The 17,355-nt window shown below is 26.7% G+C and overlaps 1 protein-coding gene across 13 annotated transcripts in view; it reads right to left on the bottom strand.

Annotated features, from left to right (window-relative positions):
* LOC129916819 (neurogenic protein mastermind) overlaps positions 1–17,355 on the bottom strand; it is a 222,790-nt gene that overhangs the window by 169,235 nt on the left and 36,200 nt on the right. For 4 of the 13 annotated variants that reach the window (XM_055996982.1, XM_055996986.1, XM_055996975.1 and 1 more), the window contains exon 1: positions 9,736–10,362. The exons of 3 other annotated variants lie outside the window; for them this stretch is intronic. The gene's annotated coding sequence lies outside the window, so the exon portion shown is untranslated. Of the gene's footprint in view, positions 1–9,735; positions 10,364–16,908; positions 16,972–17,355 lie in introns of those variants that run through there. 6 more of the 13 variants (XM_055996984.1, XM_055996987.1, XM_055996985.1 and 3 more) reach the window with 4 other exon arrangements.

Genomic DNA, 17,355 nt, shown 5'->3' on the forward strand with positions numbered 1-17,355 from the left:
AATTAATTCCCATTTTTCCATTTTTTTTTTTATCTTCGAAATAATTTCTATTATTTTTTTAGATTTAATAAATTGAGATTATATTAATTATTGTGGTTGGACTTCCCCCGGTTCCCCGTCAAGTTACTATCAAAAATGATAACTAAAAATAATCCCAATTTCCATATTTATCAGATTTTTTAAATTCCGATTATTATTTTTATATATAAATGATCTAAGATTTTAGATCATTTAAGCTATTAAAAATATAAAGTTTAGTATTTGGTGTGTGACAGGCGCGTGATAGTCAGTATTTAACATGTATTAAAAACCCTGCAACTACATATAATTTTGTCTATCTCACATTAAGAAAGATTTGTGTTTTATGTAGATTAGTTGTCTAGATTGTTTCATTTGTAACGGGTGTGACACGAAATTTAAATCATTGTACATACTATTCACTCAATAAAGTATGTTAAAGCTTTAACTACACCTGATTTAATATGTTTTATAAGTATTTTTTCATATAATACTATTTTCCTTTTCGTCATTATACTTTAAGAGAGAAGAAACGGATGTGACATTAAGAAAAAAAATCAGCTTAATATTAATTTGTGCTATTCTGAATGATGTAATAAATTTTAATTACAAAAATGTTTTATGTCACACCCGTTACACCCAATGCCAAAAATACACTTTTCGGTTGAAGAACAGTCAATTTAAACAAAATTTCGATTGTTTATCACAAAATTTATGAACATTACTTTCTATGCATTTTATTATTCTTTCCGTTGAGAAATATGAAACGGGTGTGACACCGGGAAATAAACCGGCTTAATCTTAATCTGTGATATTTTGACGCAGAGAGATGGATGTGATAAATTGTAATTGTAAAATATTCAAAACACATGATTAGTGTACTATGAGATAGCAATCTACAAACATGAATTTTATGTCACACATATTATTTCATTAGGTGTAGATTAGTACTTCACGGGAATGACGTGAAGTTTTCTTTCAATAAAGTATTTTATTTGAAATACACCTGATTGAATTAAGTTCTAGATTTCTCTATTAATTGTATTAATTAAAATCGTTTTTCTTTTCGTCCTTAATTTTGAAAAAGATTAAACGGGTGTGACATTAGGAAATAAAAAAGCTTTAATAAATTGTAATTAAAAATATTCAAAACACATATTGAGGGTAGAAACATAACAAACTATTAGTGAAAACAATTGAAAAACTTGAATTATATGTCACACCCGTTACAATGCAATTAGCATCCAGTTAAAAATAAACGTTTTTAGACCAGTGCAGTGGGGTGAGTGTCAAAAACGGTGTTTTTTTTACGATTTCTGAAAAAGGAAAACCTCCTATAGAAAAAAGTTAAAAACAAAAGTCGTTTATGTTAAAAAGATCTACAAATTTCTACCTAAATCTATTGTGTATGTTATCTCAAAAATAGTGAGAAAAATGCCAAAAAAAACTTGGTTAAAACATACATACATTTTTATTATGTCGTAAAATAAGAATACATTTTTATGTTTTTTTACATATTTTAAATGTGTTTTTTTTTACAAAATATTTACTTTTTTTGGATTTTTGAAAAAAAAAATTTTTGATAAACAGACTATTTTACAATCAAAAAAGTTACCGAAAAAAAATATTTGATTTTTGAAAAGTTTGGAATGACGTGTTTTAGATAAAAACCTTTTGAGGCTTTGTTATACTACTTTTATTTCAGAAAATATTGGGAAAAATTAAAAAAACAGAAAAAAAAACTATTTTTTATGATCGATTTTCTATGAATATTGGCCTACCAGATTTTGCCACAGAAACCGAATTATTTTCTAATCTAATTTGAACTTCTGAATTTGAATATAGTATCAGAATTGATTTAACGTTGAAAGTTTTTGAAATATCGAATTTTAAACTTTCTTTTTTACTAAAAGAAAAAAAAAAAACTTGAAAGACATTCATGTTTTGGTTTCCATTATTCTATATTTTATCACAAATAAGGCAATTTCAATTTTTAAGTCACGCAATATTCAAATTCATTACTGCGAATGGTTCTTATTTAATTGCTATTTTTGAAAGTGAAATCATCACCAATAATTATAATCAGATTCAATAAAATTTTGCTTTCAATTCCAATTGAATTCCAATGAAATTTTAACTAAGAATCTAAAACCAAACATACCTCAATCAAAAGTCTGCCAGTTAGGTCACTTTGTTAAAGAAATGTTAGTTATTACCCCCCAAGAACCATCACCTTCTTAATAAAAGCGTTCAAATTTAAATCCAAAACTTATTTCAATTAAATATCTTTAATTGACTTCTTTGTTTTTAATTACTTCTCAAAAGTTCATCAGTTTTTTTTTTTAGTATAGCTTTTTGCATATTTTATTACTTATCGCTTTAAAAAAGCTATACCTTCTGTTTCCAACCATTGAAGAAGTCATAAACATTTTAACCGGCCACGCTTTAAAATTCGCACAAAAAAAAATAATAAAAAGAAATAATTTAACTCCATTAAGCAAACATCAACCTCGCCGTAGGTCAACCAGAAGGTAAAACCCCTCCCCCTTCTTTCTTTCAAAAGTAGAAGGTATTTGAGAATTCTTAAGCAAAAGTTTTTTTTTATAGCATTGTTCAAAAACAATTTTCCCTAAATTAAGGAAATGTTTTTTTTTTTTAATTTTTTTGTGTTCATTATTTACTTAACTGGAATTGTAATTTTTATTGAATGACCAATTTGCCACGTTCTAAATCTGTCATCATTCATTCTCTTAACAAATTTCAATTTAATGACCTCATATGATTGTATCTATCAACCATAAAATAAATAAAATCAAAAGATATACTTAAAAAAAAAAACAAAAAGAAAAAGAAATCATGAATCTAAAAAGCAAATTTTTGCGTTTTAGAGAATAATTTTAAATGAAAATTTTAAATTTGAATAACAATTTTTTTTTTTCAAACCAGCAAAAAAGAAATAAAATTCCATTAGAAATAGAAAATATAAAATTCAAACGAAAAACAAACATTTATCTGCTGCGAAGAAGTAGGTACACAACAACAACAACAAAAAAATTAGATTGCACAAAAGTTTATTGCACTCAAGTTTTAGATAAAGCTTTTTCAAGGTCATCTCTCCCGATTTTCAACCTAAGAAGTAGCAAAAAAAAAATTAAATAAATAAATAAATATTTGAGAGCGTGAAAAAAATGTATATACAAGGTAGAGAATACATTCTCACATAAAAACCTTGCTCGTTGTCAAAAATGTTGGTTCTTGTTTTTATTAGAGCGCAGCAATGACGACTACGAAAATGAATGCGGCGGTTGTGGCGGCGACGACTATTATACTAAAAATGCCGACATTGACTTCTAAAATTTCATCATGGTTAAATTTTTGTCAGTGTTTCAGAGAATATTTTTTGTTTTCAATTCAATTTGTAGATTTTTCTGCTGGTAGAGACTAGAGAGTGACTTTATTTTTTTGGGCACATTTATAAGGGTAACTTATGCATTCTTAAAAAAATCGACCTCGAAATTTTAGTGATTAGCTGAGTTGAAACCGCTAACAGATGGTATAAGTCCCGTTATTCCAGGATTGTTTTTTGGACCCCTTAAATTTTTGGGTATAGTTTTTGAAACGCTTAAATCGCGTCTGAAAGCTAAACGCGTGGGCGCATGAAAGTGGGCGTGGTCTCTAATTGAAGGTGGGATGTTAAGCTATCAGATGGTTCAAGTCCCGTTATTCCAGGATTGTTTTTTCTAGCGTTTTTGACATGTTTTCGAACCCCTTAAATTTTCGGTATAGTTTTTGAAACTCTTAAATCGCTTCTGGCAGCTTAACTCGTGGGCGTATTAAACTGGACATGGTCTCTAATGAAAGTTGGGAGGTACCACTATCAGATGGTATAAGTTCTATTATTCCCGGATTGTGTTTTCTATTTTTTTTTTTTTACGTGTTTTCCAAATCCTTAAATTTTCAGGATTTGTTTTAACGCTTTAATCGCGTTTGGAAGCTAAACGCGTGAGGGTATGGAACCTGGTCCCTTATTAAAGGTGTGATGTTAAGCTGTCAGATGGTACAAGTCCCGTTATTACAGGAATATTTTTCTAGCATTTTCGACATGTTTTCGAACCCCTTTAAATTTTTGGGAGAGCTTTTGAAACGCTTAAATCGCTTCTGGCAGCTATACACGTGGACGTATTAAAGTGGGTGTGATCTCTAATAAATGGTGTGAGGTACCGCTATCAAAAGGTATAAGTCCCGTTGTTGCAGGATTGTTTTGTCTATGTTTTTTTAACGTGTTTTAGAAACCCTTTAATTTTCTTTTATTATTTAAGGAATTTTTATAAACAAAATTTTGAAATCGAGAATTTTTCTTTATGTCCAGTTAAAATGGAAAATATAGTATCGAGATTATGAAAAAAAAATCCTCAAAATTCTCACATTGGCTTTTTTAAATTGCCTTTAAAGTGTAAGTGTGATGAAATCGGGCCACATTATATTGGGGTATTTTTAAAAATAGTAAAATGGTGGACGCCCTACAAGACCACACAAGATCATAAATCATAAATAATACCTTTACAAATACTGCACCCAAACTAAGCTGGCGCTACAATTTTTTTTAAATAATGTAGTTTATTTTATATTTGAAGTCAGACGTAAGGCTATTACTTTTTTTGACTAGTGAATCATTAATTTTTTTTTAATAAACAACGCAATTTAAGAACACAATAACTAATTTGAATTCCTAAGTGACTTTGGTGACACAGGTTAGGTTCATCATAACGAAAGACCAATAACCTAAAGTGATAAATCTTTTTTAATGTTCGTTGAGACATTATTGAGGTATTTCCCCAAAAGGTCAATGAAGTGCATTTTATCAAAATGATTCAGACATAAAGAATGTTATGTAAGTATTTAAATATACTGTTTTAAAAACGAGGGTCAAACAAAGATATAAAATCACAATTACAGTTTTAGAATTATTACTGTAAACTCGTAAAGTAATCGAAAATATTTGTTTGTTTTTTGTGCTAACTGAATTTTATTTTATTTTTTTCTGTCTTATCACAATAATGCCCATTGTTAACCACAAACTGATAAAAACTACAGGTCCCAATTGGATTCCTTGTGGTACATCAACACCAATCAGCTTATTATAATTATTTACTGATACTTTTATCAAAAGTAATTATAAAACAAATTACTAAATATCCCTTATCTAAACAATGCTTGACAACCACCACTGTCTGCATAGAACAGGTCCCATGCGGTTTCCCTGCGGCACATCAACAGCATTTCAGGGTATTTCATCATCAAATTTGTCCACAGACAACCTAAACCACATACACAATCAAAAAGAACAAGTTCTTCATATTTTGTTCCCTCTTTCTATTGTATTCGTTTATGCTTACGTGCTGTTTGTCCCACAAGCACTCTACGAAACTAACAACAAGACTGCAAAAAAAAACAAAAATCACCTGAAGAACATTTTTTTTTTTTTATCAAGAGTTTTTGCCAAAAAATAAACAAGATGTCTATTGCAGGATATCTCATATCCTACTTTATATTATTTTTGCTCTTTACCTTCACTCTATATTTGTGTTTTTACTTAGTTTTCTTCTTGATTCTCTTCCTTCTTTTTTTTTTTTTTGAGAATGAAAGATAGCCTTTTGGCGATATGTTAGGTAGAGAGGTACACAAGGAAATCCTTCGATTTACAAAATATGATTATTATGTCTGGGATATTATCATCATCATCATCGTGTTAGTTGTTCCTTTGACGATATTTTTTTCGATTTTTTCTACTACACATTTTATTTTTGCCGACATCTGTTTTTGATTTTACCTTGCTTTGCCTTTTGTTGACTTGAATAGAGGAATGAAATGATGGGAAATGAAGGATGAAAAATAAATATAAATATTGTTTTCCTTTTGTCCTTTTTCATCATCATCATCGATAAGTCCACAACGTTTAGAAATTATTATAGAAAAGGACAGGCAAAAAATATTAGATAGGGGAAAAGAAGGTAAGATGGGTTCATAACTTTGGTTGTGGTAAATTTATATTACATACACATTTGGAATATTTTAAAAAAATTGAAAATTCTGACAGCGTGACAAAAAAAAGTGATTGACCCATGTTTCCCCTATTTTTTTTATTTATTATTATTTCTTACAAAGAAAAATTAATTTTGAAATTACCTACTTTAATTTTTTTTTCTTAATAATTTGAGACATTTTTAAATTAAATTTTAACAATTACAAAAAATATATATAAACTTGACTAGGCTTTGGAAAAAAAAAAAAAATGAGAAAAATTAATTTAAATTTCAAATATAGAAACCACAACCCACTTGCGTGTCAACTTGCCTCCTTTCTGCCTTCCCACAGTTATTTGCAATTTATGTCTCTTTTTGTCCGGAAAATTCAAATTTATTTGACAAATCAATAAATAAATAAATATGGATATGTAAACATACAAAATTGTAGGTACACATAGTTTCTATAACTTCATGCATACATATTTCTATTTGCTGGCCTGCCTATTTGTTTGATTTATTTTTTCTTTTTTTTTTTAGTCAATGTCATGACAATCCAGGGCTCTAGGGTACCTACAAACTACCTAACGACAAAAAAGAAATGAAATAAATAAATATAGAAATATACTTGGTCATGTAAAATTTTTGATGGAAAATGTCAATACTTCAAAAAAAAATTATGATTTCGATAATCACACTGTCAAAGTTGAAATAAACAAAAATAATAGTTTATTGGTCCTTGAGTTGTTGATTTTATTTTTTCGAATTTTTTGTTTCTATACAAAATTCATATGAAGAAAATTATTTGAAAATTGAAAGTCTCTTGGGTATCTTTAACATGACAGGTATATTAAGAAATTCACTTAAGAATGTTGAGAAAAGATTGAAACTGCGTTACTTTTTTATGGAAATTTTAAACTTTAGTTTTAACGTTAATCTCGCATCAAGTTTAATCAGATTAACAATCATTTTAATTGAATATTCTTCATTATTTATATCACTGCGTTACCTACCAATTTTTAACTTAAAAAATTTAATTTTTTCGTAAAATGGAGGAATAATTGCAAAAAATTTATTTATATTAAGGTAAGAGTCTTCATTATTTATATCATCATAAGAAGAATGTATGAAACTATGACATTTTTAAGTAATATGAGGCCCAAATATTACCTCAAATGTTACAAAACAAACTGGAGACAAAAGTAACGCAGTGGTAACAGTTGTAAAATTTGTTGATAATTATAACTTAAAACTATATTGAAGACAACTGCTTTAGCAATACAACAACTACGTTTCTTCTTTATGGTAACGCAGTGAAAGAGTAACGCAAAGAGTATCCTGACTAATGTCTGTCATTTATTTACAGAGTTACAATAACTCGAACTAAATGAGATACTACACCTACAGTATTTTTAAGTTTTTATTTTCAAAGGTAACGCAGTATACTTTCGATTCTATTTAAATCTGGGGACATAATGTAAAATTATTTGACAACAATGTTTAAGTAGGTACAGCCTATTGATGACGTTATGAGAAATTCCTATTTATAGCATGGGCTGATACTCTGGGACAGCAAATTTTTGTATGAAAAATAATTGCGTTACAAATAACTGCGTTACAGATAAAAAAATGGCTATGAAAATGATTTTTGACACCAAAAAGCAAGAAAGGCACCACTCCACTGTGGGACGGTTCAAGAAGCTAAGACGCACTCAAAAAATACAAAAATAAAACATTTTCCAAATACATACATACCTAATTGTGATAGGAAAATTATTCTTCCGAACTTTTTATATAAAAGAATAAAAAATTTTCGCAAATTTAAAAAAAATAACGCCGATTTTATTAAAAATGAAAGTCTTATAACTTCAGTTTTATTGAACGAAACTTTACAATTAAAGTTTATAAACTTAGCTATTACGTTAGGCAAAAGTTTGAGAAAAGTTTAACAACTCTAAATATTGAATTATACAAAATGAAGTAAATAGAATCCATTCGGGAATTTTATGTTTATCGTCCATGTTAAACTGTTCTTGTTGGTAAACGGTTTTCTTAAGCATTTTCGGTAAATTATGTAATAAAAGTCAAATCCGTGTTTTTTTTTTTTAATATCCATCCCCTCTTCAATAACAAAAAAAAAAAATATTAAAAACGTGTTAGATTGATGTGCTCGTGTTTTGTTCATCCCAAAGCATAGCATTTTTATGATCATCCAAAAAAAATCCAAGAAGAATGAAAAAAAAAAAAGTATAGGTACAATAAAACAATCAAAGTGAGTTCGTGCACTGAAAGTGCGACGACAACGACCGACGACGGACGATGATGTGCTAACTGAATGACAAGAGAGTGTTAGGCCATAAACACAATAAAACAACAACAAAAAAGAAAAAACGTTAAATTATGCAATATTTTGTGGCTTGTTTGGCATCATATACGCATAATATTTTACTGCTTTTTTTTTTCTTAATTTAATTTTGTTTAGTAAAAAAAAATATGAAATTTAAAAATAGAAATACAAATCGTGATTTTTTGGATTTTTTTTTTTTGCATAAATTTTTTTCAATTCTAAGGTTCTTTTTGGTCATCAGAATCAGAGTTGATTGGTTGATCTTTTCTTTCTTTTTTTTTTTAAATTTTAAATCCAACAACCAACACGTTTTTTTTTTTTTTTTTTTTGTCTTTTGGTTTATAAATATAGAATGCTCATTTAAATGACGTAATGAAATGTATCTAATATAATTTATTGTCTGAACTGATAGCAGACTTTGGCAGAATAAAATTTTGATGAATTGATACAAAATTATTTAATTAAAATGAATTTTTATTTATAATTTTTTTTTTTTCAATTCATATTAAAAGTGAATGGCATTTTTTGAGTCAAAGATCATAAATGATCTAATTTATTATTTTCGATGAATAAAAGTCAATTTGTGAACTGAAAGTTGTTATAGAATTTTTTGTTTTTATTTCAATATATCCGGTTTTGATTTTTTCATTTAAAATAATTTTTCAATTTGTATTGATAAATAGATAATAGCTTGTTTAAATCGATTAATGGTTTTGTTTTTGGCAAGCTTTTAAAAAATTTGCACAAATAAAACGCACAATTTAGCTTAAGAAAATAGTAATTGGCAGCAGAGACACCTTGATATTTTGAGGACAGTGAAAAAAACAACGAATAATAAATTTGGAATATATGTATATTTTTTTTTTTACTGAAGATCTGAAAACATATATGATTAAAAAATTTCGATAGTTCTATATAAAAACTATGCAGATTTGTGTTCATCTGTGGCATCATAGCTTCTAAGCTAGTTATCGTAATTTGACAAATGAAATGTCGTTGGAACTATCTTGACTGCCAGCTGGTCAATCGCTATTTGAATTTTCATGGAATTGGTTTTCACCCCCTCTAGAGGTAAAAGTCGTAAACTTTTTCATTACTATTTTTTTTTTATATATACTAAAATTTTGAAACTTTCAAATAGAGAACATGGATCTGTATCATGTTATCTGTTATATGGTATCTGGCTCATATAGCAATTATGTCAAAAAAAAATTTAATTAAATTTGAGAAATTAAAATAAGAGACTTTAAGCTTCAAACTGCTTTTTCAAATACTCCGGAAAGACAATTTTTAACAAAGATACAGCTATTTATTTAACTAAAGTAAACAAAAAACCTTGACACTTACCAACTCAGGAAAGCAATCCCAAATTTTGAGGCACTTTTTTAAACCCTAAGATGATGAAAAAACAATTAAATTAAGAAAACAAAAGAGATTGTAAACAATGCAATTTTGTATCTTTCTATATTTTTTGGTTTATTTGTTTGTTTGTTCTGCCTTGAAAATCTGCTTTACTTTTACTTTAATTTTTGTTGTCGTGGTTTTTATTGTTAGACAAAATATTTTTTTTTTTTATTTAATCTTTTGTTGTGTATTGTTAAATTTTTATATAATTCACAATAATGAATAAAGATTGTATTTAATTTATGTATTATTTTAAATAAATCGAAAAGGTTATTTTTATTTATATATTTTGTTTGTTGTTTGCACTTAATTTTGTTTTATATCGAGACACTTTAAGTTTTAAATATTGATGAAATATATATATTTTATTAAATTTATTTTTGTATATATAGTTTAAATATTAATTAATTTTTTGTTTAACAATTTTTTTATGAATAATTTTATTTGTAATTTATTTAACTTTTTTATAATCTTTACTTAAAGGATTTGAGGTTTTCAGAATAAACAACGGCACTGTTTCAGACACAAATATCATTTTTTTTTTTTTTTTTTTAAACTTTTTATTTTCTTGTTAAAGAAACTAATTTGATTTTGTGATATTTTTTTTTTTTTTTTTGTAACACTTTTATATTTTATAACTTGTATTTCACTTGAAGAGATTGTAATTTTTTGTATAACAGCATCACAATGAAAACTGATTTTTTTTACTTTATTTATTTTTTCTGATGTATTTAATTATTTTTTTTTTTACTGAAAAATTAAAATTTTATAAATTTAATTATCCTGATAACAATTTGTATGGATTGTGTTGGAATTTAAAAATTTGTATTAGTAAAAACTATGCGATGGATGTATATTTATTTGTTTTTTTTTTGTTTCGTTAAATAGTCAGAATATTCGAATAATAAAGGAAGGTTATCAATTTTTTTTTTTTTTTAATTATGAAAGATTAGCCATTTCGAAATCTGATTTTTAAAAAATTGATTTTTTTTTAATTTAATCATAAGATTGAGGCTGACGTAGTAAAAAAACTACAATGTTAGAAAAAATTTAGATGACTTGTTCCATGCAATATTGGCAGTTTATTAAAGTTTTGTTTTTGTTTAAAAAAGTATAAATTTGGGTGAAAATTGAGTTTTTATGTTTTTGAGATCAGTTTAATCAAGAATGACGAAAAGAAAGCCAAAGTTATTAAAAGTTTTTTTTTTTTAGATCAACACTCGGTGTTGAAAAATGACTGTTTTCGTTAGTTACACAAATTCACAAAATAATTTTCGGCTACAATTTATTGAGAAAAAGTTTTTAAGCTTTTACATAATGGTTTATCGTTTATTCCAAAAATTAATCTTGAAGGGATAAAATCACCAAATGTTGGAAAAATTGGAAATTTTTTCCTACATTTTTGACAATGATCCATTTGACAATTTTGCCTTAAAAAATAGGATCATATCTTGGATATTAATTGATTTCGAAACAAATTTCAAAACATAAAATGGATCGACAGAGAGAACCTTGAAAATTATTTCATTGGATTTTTGATTGCGGTTTCATTTCACTCAAATTTGAGAACATAGCTGAGTGAAAATATGAAAAAATTTGGAAAATTCTCTTACGTTTTTTTGGAAATAAAATTACAAAAAGTCCAAAATAATACTTTTTTCCTTGTTATTGGTAAAAAGGAAACATCCTTTAAAATGTTTGCTTTGAGGAAAATTTATTCTTACAAAACGGAATTTTTTGTATGTTATCCTTCTTTTTTTCTAAAACAAAATATGTGGAAAAATTCAATATCCAAAATTTAAGAAGAAGGGAATAATGTGATAATAATCCAATAAAAAAAACTGCGATCCTTATTATGAGTAGGTATATATTTTGCACAAAAAAATGAGTTTCTACCGACAAAAAACAATTTTATTTATGAAACTTAAAGCAAGTATTCAAATTTAATAACAAAATTGCTCCTAATTTTGTTTTTACTTGCGATATAGGTACTATATTATCAAGTTATGCATTCGTACAAAAAAAAAAGTTGAGATAACATTTTTACATGACATTACGATGTCAGACAATGCCAAAAAAGTGGGTCCCGGAAGTCCGTCTGTCTGTCTGTATAAGGAGCTACAGCCTAAACGGATGAACCGATTAATGTCAAACTTGGTATGTAGCGTTATTTGGCGACTCTCCAGGGGGGTTTTCGGAATTAATTTTTTTGGACCAAAAATAACGGTACTTGTCATATACCGATTTTAGTAAAATTGAAATATCTCGAAAACGGCTCTAACGATTTTGTTTAAAAAATTCAAATGTTAGTTTTAAGCTAAGGTCTATCTTTCAATGAAAAAAATTTTTTTTGAGAATCATTATTAACGGTACCTGCCATAGAACCGTTTTTTTCAAATCCGATTATCTCCGAAACTGCTTATTCGATTTCAACGAAACTTTTTGTGAAGAAGCATTTATATAATTTAAATATAAGCCAAAAATAAGATTTTGAAAAAAATAATTTTTGTATTTCTTAAAAAATTTTGAAATTTTGAAATTTTTTTTTTTAAATAAAATTTTCGAAAACGGGACATTTAATTTTTTTGAAATTTTGTTTTTAGATGTTGATTAGTGATTTCTAAAGAATGGCATACCAATTTTATTTTAAAACTTTTTCTCCAAAAAATTATTTATAAAAAATTAGTTTTTTAAAAAACGGCTCTAACGATTTTGAAATTTTTTTTTCTAAAAATGCATCTTAATATATCAATCAAAACTGCATACTTGTTTTGGAGGGCAATTTAATTTCAGATTTTATTTAATTTTTTTTTTAAACGAATTTTTTTTTTTTCAAATTTCTATATTAAAAGTCTTAAAAATTTAAGCAACTTTAACTCTAAGAGCAAGTTCGTGCGACCCAGTCGTGCATTTTATTTTTTTAACTTTCAATTTTGTATATAGGCTATTATTTATAAACGTTGCTTAACTTTAAACAACTGCTTAAATTTGGAAAATGTGCTGAAAAAACATGTTTATAGTTGTCTTGTTACTTGTGTCTAAGTATAGATTGTCTTAACAATTTGAAAAAAGTTAAGCAGTGTTTAAGTAGACAAAAATCTAATAAATATCCCTGAATATTTATTTTATTTTTTTTTTCATTCTGGTAAGTTTTCATTTTTTTTTTTTAATTTATATTAACTTTACTTAAATTTATAATTTAATTAAGATTTTGAATTGATAATTTTAAAACTAAATTACTACAACACTCAAAACAAAATCTTTCCCAATTTGGAGTGTTTTCTAAAAATCCGATCTACGTCATCAAAAAAAATATTCAATAACCGCACGTGCCTATCCAAATATGAAAAAAAAACATCCGTTCTAACCAAGACGACAATAAAAAAAAAAAAAACACAAATTGCATCTAAAACATTGTCAATCAAATAAATTAAAAGCTTTTATAATCCCATTTCATATTGTTTTCTCTCAAATAATTTTTTTTTTTTTTGTTTTTGAAAATAAAAAAATGTTCATTTTTATATTTAAATCTTCATGTGTCATTTAACTCTTTAGAAACAAAAAAAAAGTTATATAAGGTCTTTTTGAAATTCATTACAAAAAAAAAAAGGGTAGGTCAGAAATATGCACTTGAATTTATGTGTCGGAGTTTTTTATTTAAGGGTAGTCAAAACCATAACAAAATTATTGAACTTTTCGATAACTTAGAGCACGCATTTAGGAAGTAAAAACAATTTTAAATTAAAATTTTTAAAAAAAGTATTAATTTAAATTTTTTATCAGAGTTGCCATATTCGATTCGTCTTCATTTCAATACGATCAAAAAAAAAATGCATTTTCTTCTTTTTTTTTATATTTTTCTGCTTAGCTACGCGTTTACGTCACTATTTTTCCTACCACACCACTCACACAAACACACAACCACATTGATAGCAAAAAAAATGTTCATTATATTTTCTCTTTTCTGTTTTCTATATCCACACCATACATGAACAGCACAACATCAGCGCATAACACGTACAGGCAATGAAGAAAAAAAAAAAAGTTATTACAAAAAAAAGAAAATATATGAAATTCATCTAGTCCCTATCTCTTTCCCTTGAAATTCATTGCCCGTGTGCTAAAAAGAGATGAAGGTTGCCGGTTTTCATATAATATCTTTTTTCTAGTAGAGAGAAAAAAAAATAAATTCAACAAAATCCAACACAACAAAAAAAAAAAAGAAAAATATTGTACGTAACAACCCATCGATCGGTATATGTTTCGAAATTCCATTAGAGGCATCTATAGCACTTTTATAATGATGATGATTTAAAACCACAAAAACCAAAAAACAACCAATTTATTGTTATATCCATTGCATAGTTTTTATTTAAGCTCCTCTTTAACTACAAGGTGATGAAGGTTTGTAAAACGCAATGAAAAAGGTTTAGAAAATTAATTTAAATTCCAACACAATCCAAAAAGGAGAAGAAGAAAAAGAAGCAAAACACAACAACACAAAAAAATTTGCGACGAATTTAAAGCACTTTTTCGTTGTACACTTAAATTTTTTTCTTCATTTTTTTGATTGAATATATTTTTTTTTTTTTCCAATTGGAAAATATTTCGCTCACTTTTTTTTTTTTAATTTTGACCACTGTTGTGATAGATACCCTTTTCTGTCAAAAAGAGCAATGTTGAAACCAATTTTCTAAGTCACTTGATAGTATTTATTTTGTTGTTGTTGTTAATTTTCAATTAATTTTTTGAACTTAGCGAAAATTGAGCGAAATTCAGCGAAAACTTAGCGAAAATACAATTCAACTGTATAAAACTGCAGGTATATTTGTTTTTATTTTATTTTTTAAATCCAACAAATATATTTTTATGTGTTGTTATCCCTTTTTTGTAAAATTTTGCAAGTTGAAGATATTAATCTCAAACCGCGACGACAACGACGACAACAACGAAGGCGAAAACGACGAAACACGACGATGACGTATATTTTTGATGGCGATGAAGGTTTTTTTATTTGTGTTTCTTTTTTGGTGATGATTTTTTCGAAAAATAAAAGAGTTTTTGGTTTGTTTTTGAGAAATTTTCAGAGTTTTGAGAAAATATATTCAGTTTTTGAAATCAAAAACAACGAAAAAAAAACATAAAAATGAAGAGAGTTTGGTGTTTTTTTTTTTTTTGTATTTATTTTTATTTTGTAGAACAAAATTTATGTGTATTATATATGTATCAAAGTCGCGATTCCGCGACACGCAATGTACCTCCCATCCGAACGTAACGAAATACAAACTCGAACTAAAAAAGTTTAAAAATTTTACATTTACACAGTGAAGAAATTTTATATTTGAAGATACGAGGAGAGAAACAAGTTGCGTATTAAATTCTCTCAATTTTTTATCAAAGTATATGTGAGATTATAAATGAGAGAGAATAAAATGATAGAGAGAACTTTTGTTGGTGAAAATGTATCTGTGAAATAGGTAGGATTTTTTTTTTATGGTGAGATAATTTTATATATTTTGTTTTTGTATTTTATTTTATTTTGACTGTGAGAGATATATTTTTTTTTTTTGTTTTGTTGCAAGAAATGAAGTATCTGCAAATTTGTTTTGACTGTGAAAAAGTAATTAAATGAGATGGGCGGACATGCGTTTTGAAAAATAGAATAAGGTGAAGTGAATAAGATAGATTTTTTTTTCTAGATAGAAACGAGTCCGAAAAGATAGATTTTTGTTTCAAGTTTAAAAAAGGGAGTTGGTTGGTGTGTGGTGTTATTTTAATTCTTTTTTTGGTTTTTGGAACTTATATTTTGCAAATTCAATGTACAGTGAGTATAAGAAATACTTTTGTCAGCTTATTTATTAATGTATTTGGTTTTGTGCACAAGTTCAAGTTTTTAAATCTACAACACTCAATATTTCGAGACGCTCAAAGAATAACCACATTAAATTTTTAACTGGCAACCAACACATGTCTTCTTTTTTAAGAGTTTAGAAAATTGCAATAATTTAACCATTCTCAGGATTTTGGGAAAAAAAATTCAAGTAAACTCATACTTTAATATGTTATTCTTTAAAAAAAAAAAAACTTTAGTAATCCGGTAAAAATAAAATGCACGACTGGGTCGCACGTACTAGCTCTTGTATGGGAAATTTAAGATTTTGTGGAGAAAAAATAAAAACAAAAAAAAAAAATCGAAAGTTAAAAAAATTCAATTTTAAAATATTTTTTGAAAAACTTTTTTTTTTTAAATTTTTTTTTACATTTTACACTTCAATACCTATGATGTCTGTAAATTTTGAATAAAATTGACTTATGCTTTGATGAAATATATGAACTTAAAAAACATGTCAATTTTTGAAAAACGGCAACGCCATATTTCCGTTCTCCGCATTTTTTGAGAAAAACTAAAAACGCAGTTTTGTAAGAATCAATAAGTCTATTACGTATACCAAATTTAATCAAAATCGTTGGAGCCGTTTTCGAGAAAGTTGCAATACCTCGAAAACGTTATATGGGAGATATGCGTTAAAAGGGAGATATTAAAAAAATAAAAAAAACGGTCCTAGGGAATAACCTAAAAAGCATCTGTACCAAGTTTCAAGCAAATCCATCCATCCGTTTAGGCCCTAGCTCGATGTACAGATGGAAGCACAGACGCACGGACGCACAGACGCGCAGACCGACGGACGGCATGACGAAAACTTTTTTTGATCTTCTCCATCATCGTAATGTTGGTATTGATTAAAACCTCAATTTTTTTTTCTACACGAAACCAATACTTGCCCTATGGAGCAAGTAAAAAAATTGTTTATAAAGCAAAATTAAAAAAAAAAAAATTGTATTATAAATATAAAATGGAGCAGATTTGTAATATTACTTATTTTGGACAGAACTACCTATGTTGATTGTCGCATAAATCGCAGGTGGTCATAGCACAGAGTAATAGGTAGTTGGCTGCAGAGCCGACATCATGGGTTCTTGTTCAAGGGTCGGTTCAGAAGTTTTTCTAAATCGCCAGCTTAATTGAAGTGTTTGATTGGCTTAAAACATAAACCAAGCTTTTCATAGCTGGGTTTACTTTCTTTTTTACCATATAGATAAATAAAATGAGCTTACCTTACAAAGTATTGGCAGAATAATAAGAGTTTAACTTTTTTGAAAAGTGTAAAGATGATTTACCTGTAATAAAAAAGAAGTTTTCAATTTTTTTAATATTAAATTTTAATATTTTTATTATAAACACAAAAAAATCAGCTCCCCCAAACCACAGAAAAAAAATTGATTTTGGATAAATTTTTAAGAATTAAACGCCACTCTATTTTTACTATTTAATTTTACTGTATTTACTTTGTTTTTTAATATTAATATATGTATTTATGTAGGTATTTAAAAAAAATTTGTATAATTATTTTTTGTAATATTTTTGTTTTATTTTTTACTTTAAATTTTTTTTTATGATTTTTTTTTTTTTTATTTTATGATTTTTTTTATTTTATGATATTTAATTTTTTTATTAAAATTTTTTTTATGAAATTTTGTAGCCAAATTATAAGTAGCCAAATT

The sequence above is a fragment of the Episyrphus balteatus genome, chromosome 3 (genome assembly GCF_945859705.1).
Source record: "Episyrphus balteatus chromosome 3, idEpiBalt1.1, whole genome shotgun sequence".
Taxonomy (NCBI): Eukaryota; Metazoa; Arthropoda; class Insecta; order Diptera; family Syrphidae; genus Episyrphus; species Episyrphus balteatus.